This window comes from Trichosurus vulpecula, chromosome 3 (genome assembly GCF_011100635.1).
Source record: "Trichosurus vulpecula isolate mTriVul1 chromosome 3, mTriVul1.pri, whole genome shotgun sequence".
NCBI classification, from domain to species: Eukaryota; Metazoa; Chordata; class Mammalia; order Diprotodontia; family Phalangeridae; genus Trichosurus; species Trichosurus vulpecula.
In genome coordinates this window covers 276,078,393-276,090,405 of record NC_050575.1, presented here as the reverse complement: position 1 = coordinate 276,090,405, position 12,013 = coordinate 276,078,393, and positions in this window count along the sequence as shown.

The following is a 12,013-nucleotide window of genomic DNA, read 5'->3' as shown; positions in this document are numbered from 1 at the left end:
GTCTGATCATCTTTTCCCCTGGCACACGGCTTGCTGGTCTATTTGCAGTCAAGGGTACTGTTGGTTAGCACACTATAAAATACGGTCAGATATTGGTAGTGCAAAAGGCTGGTAAGGTGGTGGATAATTAAGCCAAACCTTGTTTTATTTACAATTGGGTCAATTCCAGCAAAAGCAACAGATTTTTTTTGGTTGGTTGACTGACTTGTATTTTGCTTCTCTTTCCCTGAGTGAATAAGTGAGTAAGATCGGGTAGAGATATTTACTTTCATAAATTAATTTTTCTTCTAAATCATGGAATTTTAGAGCTAGAAAGGAACCTTAGTCCACCCTCCTTCATTTTTTAGCTAAGGAAACAGGCCCAGAGAGGTCAAGATGCTAATACAAAGTAACACACAGGTAGTTAAATGAAGGAGGTAGGACTGAAGGGATTTATCCATCAATGTATTTATTAACCGCCTACTGTGTGCTAGAGAATGCTAGGTACAGTGGATTAAAAGATGAAAGGGAAATAATCCTAGTCCACAGAGTTTGCATTCTACCAGGAGAGATAATATGTGTGGACAGTCTACACTGGTGTGGCTGCAGGAGGGGAGAGACAGAGATGTGATTTGAAGGGATGGGGGGCGGGGGTAATATGAATGATACTGGGAAAATGGTGCCCTCCACAGGATAGGAAAATGGGGAAGAAGAAAAGATTTGGGGGAATAGGTAACAGTAAGTAATCCACAATAGTGAGATAATAGGGAGTAATTTAGGGAAAAGGGTGTTGACATATGGCAAAATCCTGAAGTCAGCAAGCATGTCTTTAGGGTTATTTCCTGTTCTACTTCAGTCTCCCTCCTATCTCCTTCCTTCTTAGGGATCAATTAGGCTGGTTCAGGCTTAAGCTTCTTAGGAGTGTGGGGTTTGTTTTTTGGCTTTTTTTTGTATTTTAATCAAGGCTAAACCTCAGAACTCAAAACGATGAATCTGTCTTTCTAATATGGAAATGGAAGGGCGGTGATGTTTGGGCTGCTGTTGTTGGATGCTGCACTAGATTGGAAATCAGAAAATGGTCTCAGCAACATTCAAAAGAACAGACCATTTTGGATGGAAGGATAGAGACCTGACCTGTGATGTGATTTCATTATAGAGGGAATTCTTCATGAGGAACACTCAAGCATCTTTTCAAAGGATAATCTCAAAAGAGTTGCCCAGAGACAACTCTCGGGTGTCAAAAAGATAAGGCTGCCAACCCAGAGAGCCAGATTAAAATGTAATTGGGAAATGTTTGACAACATAAATGAAAATTCAATAAAATATAGCTAATATTATATTTTAAAACTAAATCAATATGTGCCTCAGAGGAATCTTGTACAAATTAGCAGACGCCCCCATTTATATTTGAGTTTGACACCACTGGTCTGAGACACTGAAAGGTTGTGATTCGGTTTGTCTCAGAAGTAAGTAGTACTTGAACCCAGGGCTTTCTGGCTCCAAATCATGCATTTATTAAGCACTTATTATATACCAGCCATGGTGCTAATAAGTGCAGCAGATACAAACAAAAAGAAAGCCCTTATTCTCAAAGGCCCTTTAATGGAGATGGCCACAAATAAAAGGGAGTTTTGATGGTTGGGTGGGGAAGGCGAAGCTTTCTGGAGGCCCGTGACAAAGTTCAGGGAATGAAGGAAGGCTAATCTGGGAGGAGGGAGAAGGCAGCAGAAACATGAAGTCAAAGTCCAGAGTGAATATGGTTGGTCAGAGCCCTTCCTCAAAATGGCTCCAGGGCTAACTCCAGCTGCTCCACCCAGCTTCTCCTCTTAGAAATGGAAATCATTCTAAAATACATCAGCCTCTCCCTTTCTTTCTGACACAGCAGACTGAACAGAATCTGACCTTTTCTTTGAAAGAAAATAATTGTTAACAACCATCAACAAAAATGAAGTTACACTCCAAACAATTTAGAGTTATAATTTAACCTCTTCATGGCCTTTTGTAAACCTTAAAGCACTAGAAATGTGAGCTAAGATGATGATGACTAAGTATCTGGTTCTGTACCCAGAAGACCTGGGTTCTAATCCCTCCTTATTATGGCTTAGAACCTTAATTATGAATACCAGGATTCTTACATAAAAATGCAGAGCATTTCACATGGGTAATCTCATTTGATTCTCACAAGAACTGTGTTAGGTCCATACTATACTTTTCCCGCTTGCACAGATGTGAAAACAGGTAGAAATAGGTTGTGACTTGCCCATGGACACATAGTTTATAAGGCTGTATTAGAGCTCAGGGCTCCAAGGCCAGGAGGAATGCTTATGGTGCCCCATAGCTTGTCCCTACATAAAACACCCCCAGATTTCTCTGCTTCTTGTATTTTTCTCAGTGCTTTCTTGTCTGTTAACTTTATTTGCTGTTGGTCTGTCTGTTATTTTCACTGCTGTCAATATGCCTAACTAGCCATCCCCCTACTTTCTACTTGGTTGCTACTGCGCCTCAGTGAGCTTAGATCATCAAATAACCAAGACTGTTGCAACTACGTGTCAGAGAAGAGGGCAGAGGCTCTGGATGAAGGGGCCACAGGTGCTTCTGATTCATAGGCGTGCGTGAATGTGAGCAAGGAACCTAAGTGCTTGTGATAAGAGGTTGGGGGGCAAAGAGGGGAGGATCACCTGATGGGTTGGTTAGGGAAGGCCTTGTGGAGGAAATAGCCTTTGATCCCTGTGTGAGATGAGTTGTTCTCCCCTCACAGATAATATCCCTTCTTTGGTTTTATGTGCATTTTCTTCTGCTCCTATCTTCTTGTTGCAGTAACCCCAGCTAGATAAAGTCTTTCTGCTCCCTGTTCTTCCCTGCCCTCTACCCCCTCAAAAAACAAAGAAAGAAATAAGCAAAAAACTCCTCAGGAGTTAGAGTGGCAGCTAGGTGACACATGGAGCAATGAACCTGGAGTTGGCAAGACCTGAGTTCAAATCCAGCCTCAGATACACCAGCTGTGTAACCCTGGGCAAGTCACCCGATTGCTGCCTGGCTCAGTTTCCTCAACTGTAAAATGTGGATAACAACTGCACCCACCTCACAGAATTGTGAGGATTAAATGGGAGACTATTTGTAAAACACTTAGCATAGTGCCTAGTACACAGTAGCTACTTAATAAATGCTTATTTCCCTCTTCTTTCCTAGAGGGGCATTGGGACTGTGTCAATCACTGTAGTTGCTTTGGGGGTGAGGGGATTGTCCTGTTAGCTTGTGGAACCCTTCACCAGCCCATGCTCCCCTTTCCTGTTTGGGGCAGCCTGCCATGGGGAATTGAAGATATTGAGGGTTGCCTCAGCCCCAGTGACACATTTGAGGAGTAAAGACAGCGCTTAGTATAACATGGAGGCAAAAGGTTCGATGATAATTGTAGCACTTGGGAGAGAATGGTTGCCCCAGGTGTATCACAGGGTAAAGAGAGAAGAAAGGTCTCCAAGGACACACAGTTGGGGACCACTGTGTTGACTGATGGGACTTCATCCTGTGGAGCCAAGACCCCTTAAAGATGAGAAAGTGGAAAAGACATGGAAGAGAATGGGCTGAGGGAGGCACTGTGAGGGTCAGAGGACCTGGATTCAAACTGTGTGACATTGGACAAATCACTTAACCTTCCTGGGACTCAATTAATAATTGAGTAATTAATTATTCCCTCATCTGTAAAGTGAGGAGTTTGGACTAGGGGCTCTCTAAGACCCCTTACAAGTTCTGACTTTGTGTTTTGAGGAAGGTGAAGGATTAACTCATGCTATTTAAGTGAGTCTCCACACCCAAAGCATCTTGAACACTTGCCAAGGGGCAAAGCTTTAATCTTCATTTTTCTGAGGCAAACACTCTGAAGCCTCATCATGCTGTGGAGGGGAACCTGGCCTCCCAAAGGCTGCTGATGTATCAGTAGAACATAAGCTCTAGCAGAGACATCCTAGAGTAAGCCAGAAAGATGTAGATTCACAACATGAAATGGACATGATGGGCTGTCCATCAGCTGTCTTGCTGTTCAGGAGAAGTTCAGCATCAGGTTAGCTTCAGGGGAATACATTTTTCAGCCATGGCAACTTTCAAAACTACCTTCCAGGTTAGAGGTCTGTAAACTGCCTCAGTAGAGAGAACATCTGTTTCAAACTTTGGAGCATTTATTTGCAAGAGGAAGAACTTCTGGGTCCTTGTCTACTACAAAAGTCACCCTGCAGTTACTCTTCGGAAGTCAAATAAAAAAAATGTTTATGAGGCACATAAAATAAGAGCTGACCATTCAAGTGTCCCCTATGCTTGGTGCTGGAGATACAAAGACAGGTTGAACAATCCCTGTTGAACAAATCCCTGATCTTAAGCTCAGTTGAGTGGAAACTACACGTAAGCAGGTAAATTCAATGCAAAATGATTTTTTTTTCAGACCTGTGATTTCTTTTTAAAAAATTTCATTTATTTTCAGTGAACAGAAAATCTGTTTTCACTGTTTCTCACCTCTGCCCATTAAAAAAAAACACAAAACTCTTGTGATAAATATGCATAACTCAGTAAAACAAATTTCTGTGTCAGTCAAGTCCAAAAAATATATGCCTCAATCTGCTTTCTGAGTCCATCATGCCTTTTCAGAAGGGAGATAGGATACTTCATCTGGAGTCCTTTGAAAATGTAGTTTCAGACCACTGATTTCACTGGTGTAAGTAATGGTGGTTCTCAAAGTTTTTTTGTTCTTTGAACCCTTTACAATAACTATAACAAAAATATCTTGTGGACCACCCCAACCCCCCAGGTAATTACTCATAATGTTCTGCAATTATTCACTCCTTAAGGCACCATTAAAGAACTTTTAGTGTTAATTTCTTGGCCATATTGCTGACCCCTTACCACAGGTATAGGAAGTTCCCAGTGAGGAAACTCTACCATCACAGATCACCAAGTATTTTCAACTGAGAAAATTGAGTACATTAAATGTTCTCAGAGACAAGATTTGAACCTAGGTCCTCCTGACTTAGAGCCAGCTCTCTGACCATTCAGTAAGGCCATGCTGCCTTACTAAATGTGAAATGTTTGCAAAGTAACATGGGCTGAGGTGGTGGGCATGAGCAATGGCTTCCTGTAGGAGTTGGTACTTGAGCTGAGTCTTGAAGGGAGTTTAGTGTTAGAAGAGGAGAGAACCCATTACAGTCCTGAGCAAAGATAGAGCCAGAGAGTAGAATGCCCTGGACGATTAACTGCAGGTTTGGCTAGAAGGTATAGTGGGTAAAATGGATCTGGAAAGATAGGTTGGAGCCATATTGTGAAGTTTGTATTTCATCCTTAAGTCAATAGGGCCTCACTGAAGCTTTTGGAATTGAGGAGTGACATGGTCAGACTTCTGCTTTAGAACCTTTAAATATTTGGCTTACAAGTATCTTGGATCATCACAACCACCCTGTGAAATATATCCATATTTCAATTGGGGAAGGTGAGGCTTAGAGATTAAGTGACTTCCCCAAGTCTTCTCAATTAACAAGTACAGAAGGTAGGAGTTAAATTTGACTCCTGGTCCAGCATGAAAGTGCTGAAAACCTCTACCAGGCTGCCTTTCCACGATGTGCAAAGAACTATTGGGAAGTCAAGGGATCCAAATAAGCCCTGCTTATGTCTTTGTGCCCCACAGGTCAGGGCTGTTAAACTGTAGCCTGATTTAAAGCCAAGTAGAGGTAGGAGCAACAGATGTACATACACCAAGAGGGCTCTGTATGGGAGAGAGGGAATGGAAACCAATACATGGGATTCTCTGACTAAACTCCTAACACTAAGGGCCTGGCCAGATAACGGTTCAACAAACTGAGGCTCTGTGGCTTTCTCATGAACGGACAGATCTGTAGCCCCACACTTCTGCCCAGTTGCTATTTTGGTTTTCTTCATTGTACACATCTTGTTAGTTGGCTGGCCTGACATTTACCAGGCAGATTCCGGGTACCGCTTACTTACCATTTTAGTTGACGTGGGTGAGCATTTCAAGGGGGCAGCAGATGGATGAGATGACAAATAGCAGGATGGTGGTTAGAGCTGAGAACTGCTTTTTCCTGTACCATTGGGAGACTTATGTGGTGGCCATGCATCCACGTGTTCTAAACACAATTTCAGGCATGTTCTGTGAAACTGCTAGCATGTGCCTAGCTGGGTGTTAGTCATAGCATGAGGGAGATGGAAGTGATCTGAAATATAACACATCCATTCTCATCACTTTGAAGATCAGGAAGGAACCCTCATCACACAGTGAGCTAGGAGGACTAGACTCTATCCGCATTATACAATCTCACACAGCTCCCGTCTTTCCTCATTTTCACCAGGAAAATAAAAATCCTGAACAGTCACAGCCCAGGACATGATTCCAGCACATTCCAGAAGAACTGATCAAGAAGCCCCCCACCCCTTTTCCCTATTTTGCTATCTTACTGCACTTCCACCCAACTGAAACCTCATTCTTTTTGCGTCTGTGATTTTCCCCACTTTTCATAGCCTTTGAATTCTAATCCAAATAGGCTATATGATACAGGAGAAAGCACTAAAATTCAAGTCAGAGTTCTTGGGTTCAAATTCCAGTTCTTTCATTTACTATTTGTGTGACCTTGAGTAAATCATTTAAGAACTAGTTTTAAATCTAGTTTCTCTAGACCTAAATTTTCTCATTTGTAAAATGAGGGCTTCAGATTAAATTCTAATCTATAATGATGCTAAAATATTTTTGATAAACTTGATAAGCATGCCTTGTCATTACTACCCGGGCCATGAATAAAAATCTAGTGGGTCTTGATTATCAATGCTATTGGGGTTAAGGAAAATTAATTATTAAAATCTTGCATAATTCCTTCAACAAATGCCATATTTGTTGAGTGCTCCTTTGTACACAGTATTGTGCCAAAAGGGTTGAGAGGGATACAAAGAACTAAGATATTATCCCAGTATTTATAATACATTTGGAGAACTATCACGTATCACCTATGAAATGTAAGTAATGGAAGTGTGGTCCAATAGGAAAAAATCATGGTGCCCAAAGACCTCTATTCAAACCCTGGGTGACTTCAAGCAAGTCCTTTAACTTCTCTGGGCTTCAGTTTCTTCCTTTGTAAAATGAGGGTGTTAGACCCAATGAACACTAATGTGCCTTCTAGTTCTAAATGTTAGGAACTTCTAAAATACGTAATTAACTGCCAAGATGAATGGTATAGACAAAGTATCCAGAGATAAAGAAGATCTAGACTGTGCTTGGGCTGAGTCTTGAAGAATGGGTAAGTTAGAATGGTAGGCAAAGGGAAGAAGGGAGGGTATGAGCAAAGCTTTGAACTCAATGAATCTGATGTTTTGGACAGTGATGTGCCAAGCTTGTCTGTCCTACTCAATTGTAGGATCAGAGATCTAGAGCTAATCAAAGGCCATTGATAGATGGATGGGTGGATGGATGGATGGATGGATGGATGGATGGATGGATGGATGGATTGATGACTAAGTCATCCACCCACGGTCACACAAGTAAGAAGCCTCAGAGTCAGAATTTGAACCCAAGTCCACTGACTCCAGAGGCATTAATTAATTCTAGTAACATGACTCAAATCAGTGCCACTGGCACAGCAGTTCTATCTTTGTAGGCAAATTATTTTTAAAAAATATACTAGGCATGGCAGATTATTTTTAAACATCACTTTTATTAATGCTACCTCTTATTTTTATACCTTCATTTCCCAATACATACCTGCTTTCTGCCCCACCCAGAGAAACATTTCTTATAACAAATTGAAAAGGGTGGATTATTTTTGTTAAAGGTATTTAACAGAAGATCCTAGACTTATGCAGCTTTTCCCATTGGAATATTAGTACTACTTAAGAAAATCTCCTTCATAATTCTAACTAGGATTATATTAAGTGAAAAGAAACCTTAGTCTTGGTTGTTTCTGTTTCCTCTCCTCCCACTAACTTCTCAACCTGTTCCAGTATGGAAGCTCATCCATCACTCAACTGGAACTGCTCTTTACAATTTTAAAATCTCTTATTTGCTCAGCCCAGTGGCCTTTTCTCAGCCCTTCCTCTTCCTTGACTTCTCTGTAGCCTCTGAGAGCCTTAACCATGCTCTTTCTCCCATGAATTTTCCTGACAATGCCTGTCAGGCTGATTCTTCTCAGTCTCCTTTGCTGAATCATTAGAAATGTCCCAGCTCCTGCTGTTGGATATTCTCCAAACTCTTTCCAAGATTCTACTTTTTTTTTTTTACACCTTCCTCTCTTGGTGATCTCATTGGTTCCTGTAGATTCAATTATTATCTTTACACAGAAAGTTCCCATGTTTAATAATATCCAACCCTAGTTTCTCTCTTGTGCTTCAGTTCCACCTCACCAAAGGCTTTTTGGGCATTTCCAGATGGATGTTCCATAGGTCTCTTAAACTAATTGTAATTGTTAATTAGACTAATTGTCTAAAATGGAACTCATTATTTCCTTCCTAAACCCACTTCTCTAAGCTTCCCTCTGTCTGTTGAAACCACCACAATCCTTCCTATCACCCAGGTTTGTAACCTTGATGCTTTCCCCCCTTACTTCCTATGTCCAATTAGTTGAGAATTCTTGATGATTCCACTTGTACAATGGGAGAAGATCACAAAACCATGCTGATTGGGTCCACTATTGTAACACCAATGTTACTAGCAGCCGCTGTGGAGGTGTAAGACCAATGACACCAGCACACAGGAGGGCTACTAGCACAAATTCCTTGATCTGCTTTTCTGAAGGAAAGCAACATACGGGGGTTTACGATCTCACTTTAATTAACCATACATATATCATTCACTTAGTTCAGGGGAAAAGTCAGCACCCTGAACTTCAGAGAAAACACAAACAGAAATTACAAGCAGAAATAAACAGAGCAAATAATACAAATCAGCAGACAGGACTTCTAACTGTCTGTCCATAGCAATACATACAGAGTTACCAGAGAGAGAGAAGCACCAACATCTGGGTTTTCAAAGCTGGGGGAGAGGGAGGCTTCTTTATAGCTACCCAGAGTCTTGGCTGGCAGAATCACAGGAACACTCTTCCAATGAGTGATCCCCAAAGCAAAATGCTAACCCCAGAGTACATATACTGTTTCCAATCAACAACTCTTGATTCAGTCCAAGACTTAATTCAAACAAAGACAAGACTCAATCAAAGGCATTTGATTGCCTTAGTGCTGAGAAGCACTCCAAAAGAAAAAACAGTAAAAAGTCCCCCTTTGCTTGCCATTACAACTATAAATTTATGTTATATAATATAACTGGGTTCTCCTGACTGCAGCAAGGCAATCCCTTTATGCCTCTGTAATTGATTCACTATCCCATTAAATATACTGGCCACTCCAAACTTTTCTATCCCTTCTAAAGCCTCCCATGCTACTCTTCCCTCTACCTAGTCAGTCATTCATCTTGAATTTATTAAACTCCTGCTATGCATCAGGCACTGAGGGAAGCACTGGGGATACAAAGAGAAGCAAAAAAGCAAAGACTTACTCCCAATGAGCTCATTGTCTAATGGGGAGGACAGCATGCAAACAGCTATGTATAAACAAGTTATGTAAAGGATCAAGTGGGGGAAGTCTCAGAGGAAAGGATTTCAGATGAAGGAGGACCAGGAAAGGCTTCTTGCAGAAGGAGAATTTTAGCTGAAAACTGAAGGAAGCCAGGGGCTAGAGGAGAGGGAATGTTCTAGACATGAGGGACGGCCAGTGAAAACACTTGGAGTCAGGAGAGAGGGAATTGTGTGCCAGAAGACTACGAACACAGGCAGAGGCCAGGTTATGAAAGGCTTTAGAATATTTTACATTTGATGCACTGTCTCAGCTGAAAACTTTGCCCTGTATTTCACAGAAGAAATTGATGCCTGAAGCTCCCTCTTTTTTCCTCCTCATTTTATGTCACACAGATGTTTCCCCCATAGTGTCCTCCTTCACTCCTGTCCCACATAAGTATCCTTTCTCCTTGCCAAGGCAAACCCCTCTACATGGACCCTTGATCCCACTACATCTCATCTTCTCCAGCAGGTTGCCCGCCTCTGTCGTTACCAACCTCTTGCTAATCTTCAGTGTGTCTACGGGCTGGTTCCATTCTGTGTTGTATCTCCCCCACATTCAGAAATCCTCACCTCATCTGTCCCTGTCAGCCGTCATTGTATATCCCTCCTCTTCATGGATAAACTCCATAAGAAAGCTGTCTATATTTGCTGCCTCCACTTCCTCTCCTACTCAATCGCTTCTAAGCTCCCTGTAATCTGGCTTCAGACCAAATCATTCAACTGAAATTGTTCTCTCTAAAGTTAACGATGATGTCTTAATTGCCACATCTAATGGCGTTTCTCTATCCTCATCCTTGTCGATTTCTCTGTAACCTTTGACTATCAATCAACCTCTTCCCCTGGATACTCCCTCCTTTCTTTTTTGGGACACTGAGCTCTGCTGGTTTTCCTCCTCTCTCTCACTATTCTTTCTCTGTGTGCATTGCTGGATTTTCTTTCAGGTCATTACCACTTAGTGTCTATCTTGGTCCCCTTAGTGTCTATCTTTGTCACTTTTTTCTTCTCCCTCAACATCATTTCATTTGGCATTTGGCGATCTCATTAGCACCCATGAATTCAATTATCGTCTCTTTGTAGGTGATTCTCAGATCTATTTATCTAGGCTTAAACTCTCCAGGTTTGCAACACCAGCTTTCTTGGATTCTGATTTCATATAAACAAATCTCCAGCTATATATAATCCAGGCCTGCAGCTACAAGATAGTCATGCAAATTAATTAGCTCTTCATTCTAACCCATAGAATCTTGGAGAGGTCACCATTGACATGATTACAAAGTCTAATTGGCCCTGATGTGGCGACTTGTCACTGTGACACTCAGAGCTCTATCAGCACATAAGCCTAATGGCTTCAGTCCAGACCAGGGGTGGGGAACCTGCAGACTTGAAGCCACATGTGGCCTTCTAGGTCCTTGGGTTTGGCCTTTTGACAGAGTCCAAGTTTTACAGAACAAATTCTTTTATTAAGGGGATTTGGTCTGTGGAGTGTGGGCTGCACTTGAGGACCCAGAGGGCCACTTGTGGCCTTGAAGCCACAGGCTCCACACCCCTGGTCTAGACTGCGTTGGATTGCTCATTATTTCACGTGCCTCTGTTTTCATGGGGTGCTTTCAATGCTTTGCCTGCACACTTAAAATTGGCCTTGTGCACTTTTTCCACACCATGCTAGCTCACAAGCACTGTAGAGAAGCTGCACATATGTGTGTTTTGCAACCATTTTCATCACTGTCATCCAAGAAGTTTTAGGAAATAAGATTGTTGGTAAAAAAATAATTTTAGGTAGCAAGAGAAATACAGAGTCAGGTCGGGTGTATGTGGTGATCCTGAAACTAAGCCAGCAACTGGGCAATAAATAGGAATAAATACAGAGTTGTCATTTTAAGCTTAACCTTGGCAGTTTAAATAGGTGTTCTGTTTGCAAGGATGATGTGACTTAGAGACACACAGCTGTGACCCCAAGAGGCCCTGTGACCATCGCATTGGAATACGGTTTACAGTTTGCAAAAGATACTTTTGTGGGCTGTTAACACATTCCATCCTTCCATTACCAACCCAGCAACAGCATTCGTAATGCTCAGTGTTTCCACTGTCTATCAGACACTCCTGCCAAGGGAGTTAAACCATTTAGACACATACACCCATAGTTTACTGGTTTTGCCTTTTGAGTGTCAAGTTTTTCTTTTTCACCAGAAGCCAGCCTCAGAGGAGTACCATCGATGTTGGTTCTGCACAGAATACCTATCTGCCAGTGACAAAGCTGGCATTCACGGGGGCCCTTTTTGGTTAAGGTTTGGAAAGGGAGGCAGTGGGGGAATTTAATATCCAGCTTTCATTTAGTTTCTAGATAGAAGCATGTTATTCTTTTTAATTCTCTTAGGATATTCAGTTACTGGAATTTCTTTTAAAATAATGGAATAATTTGACAATTGGCTATTGATTTTTCAACA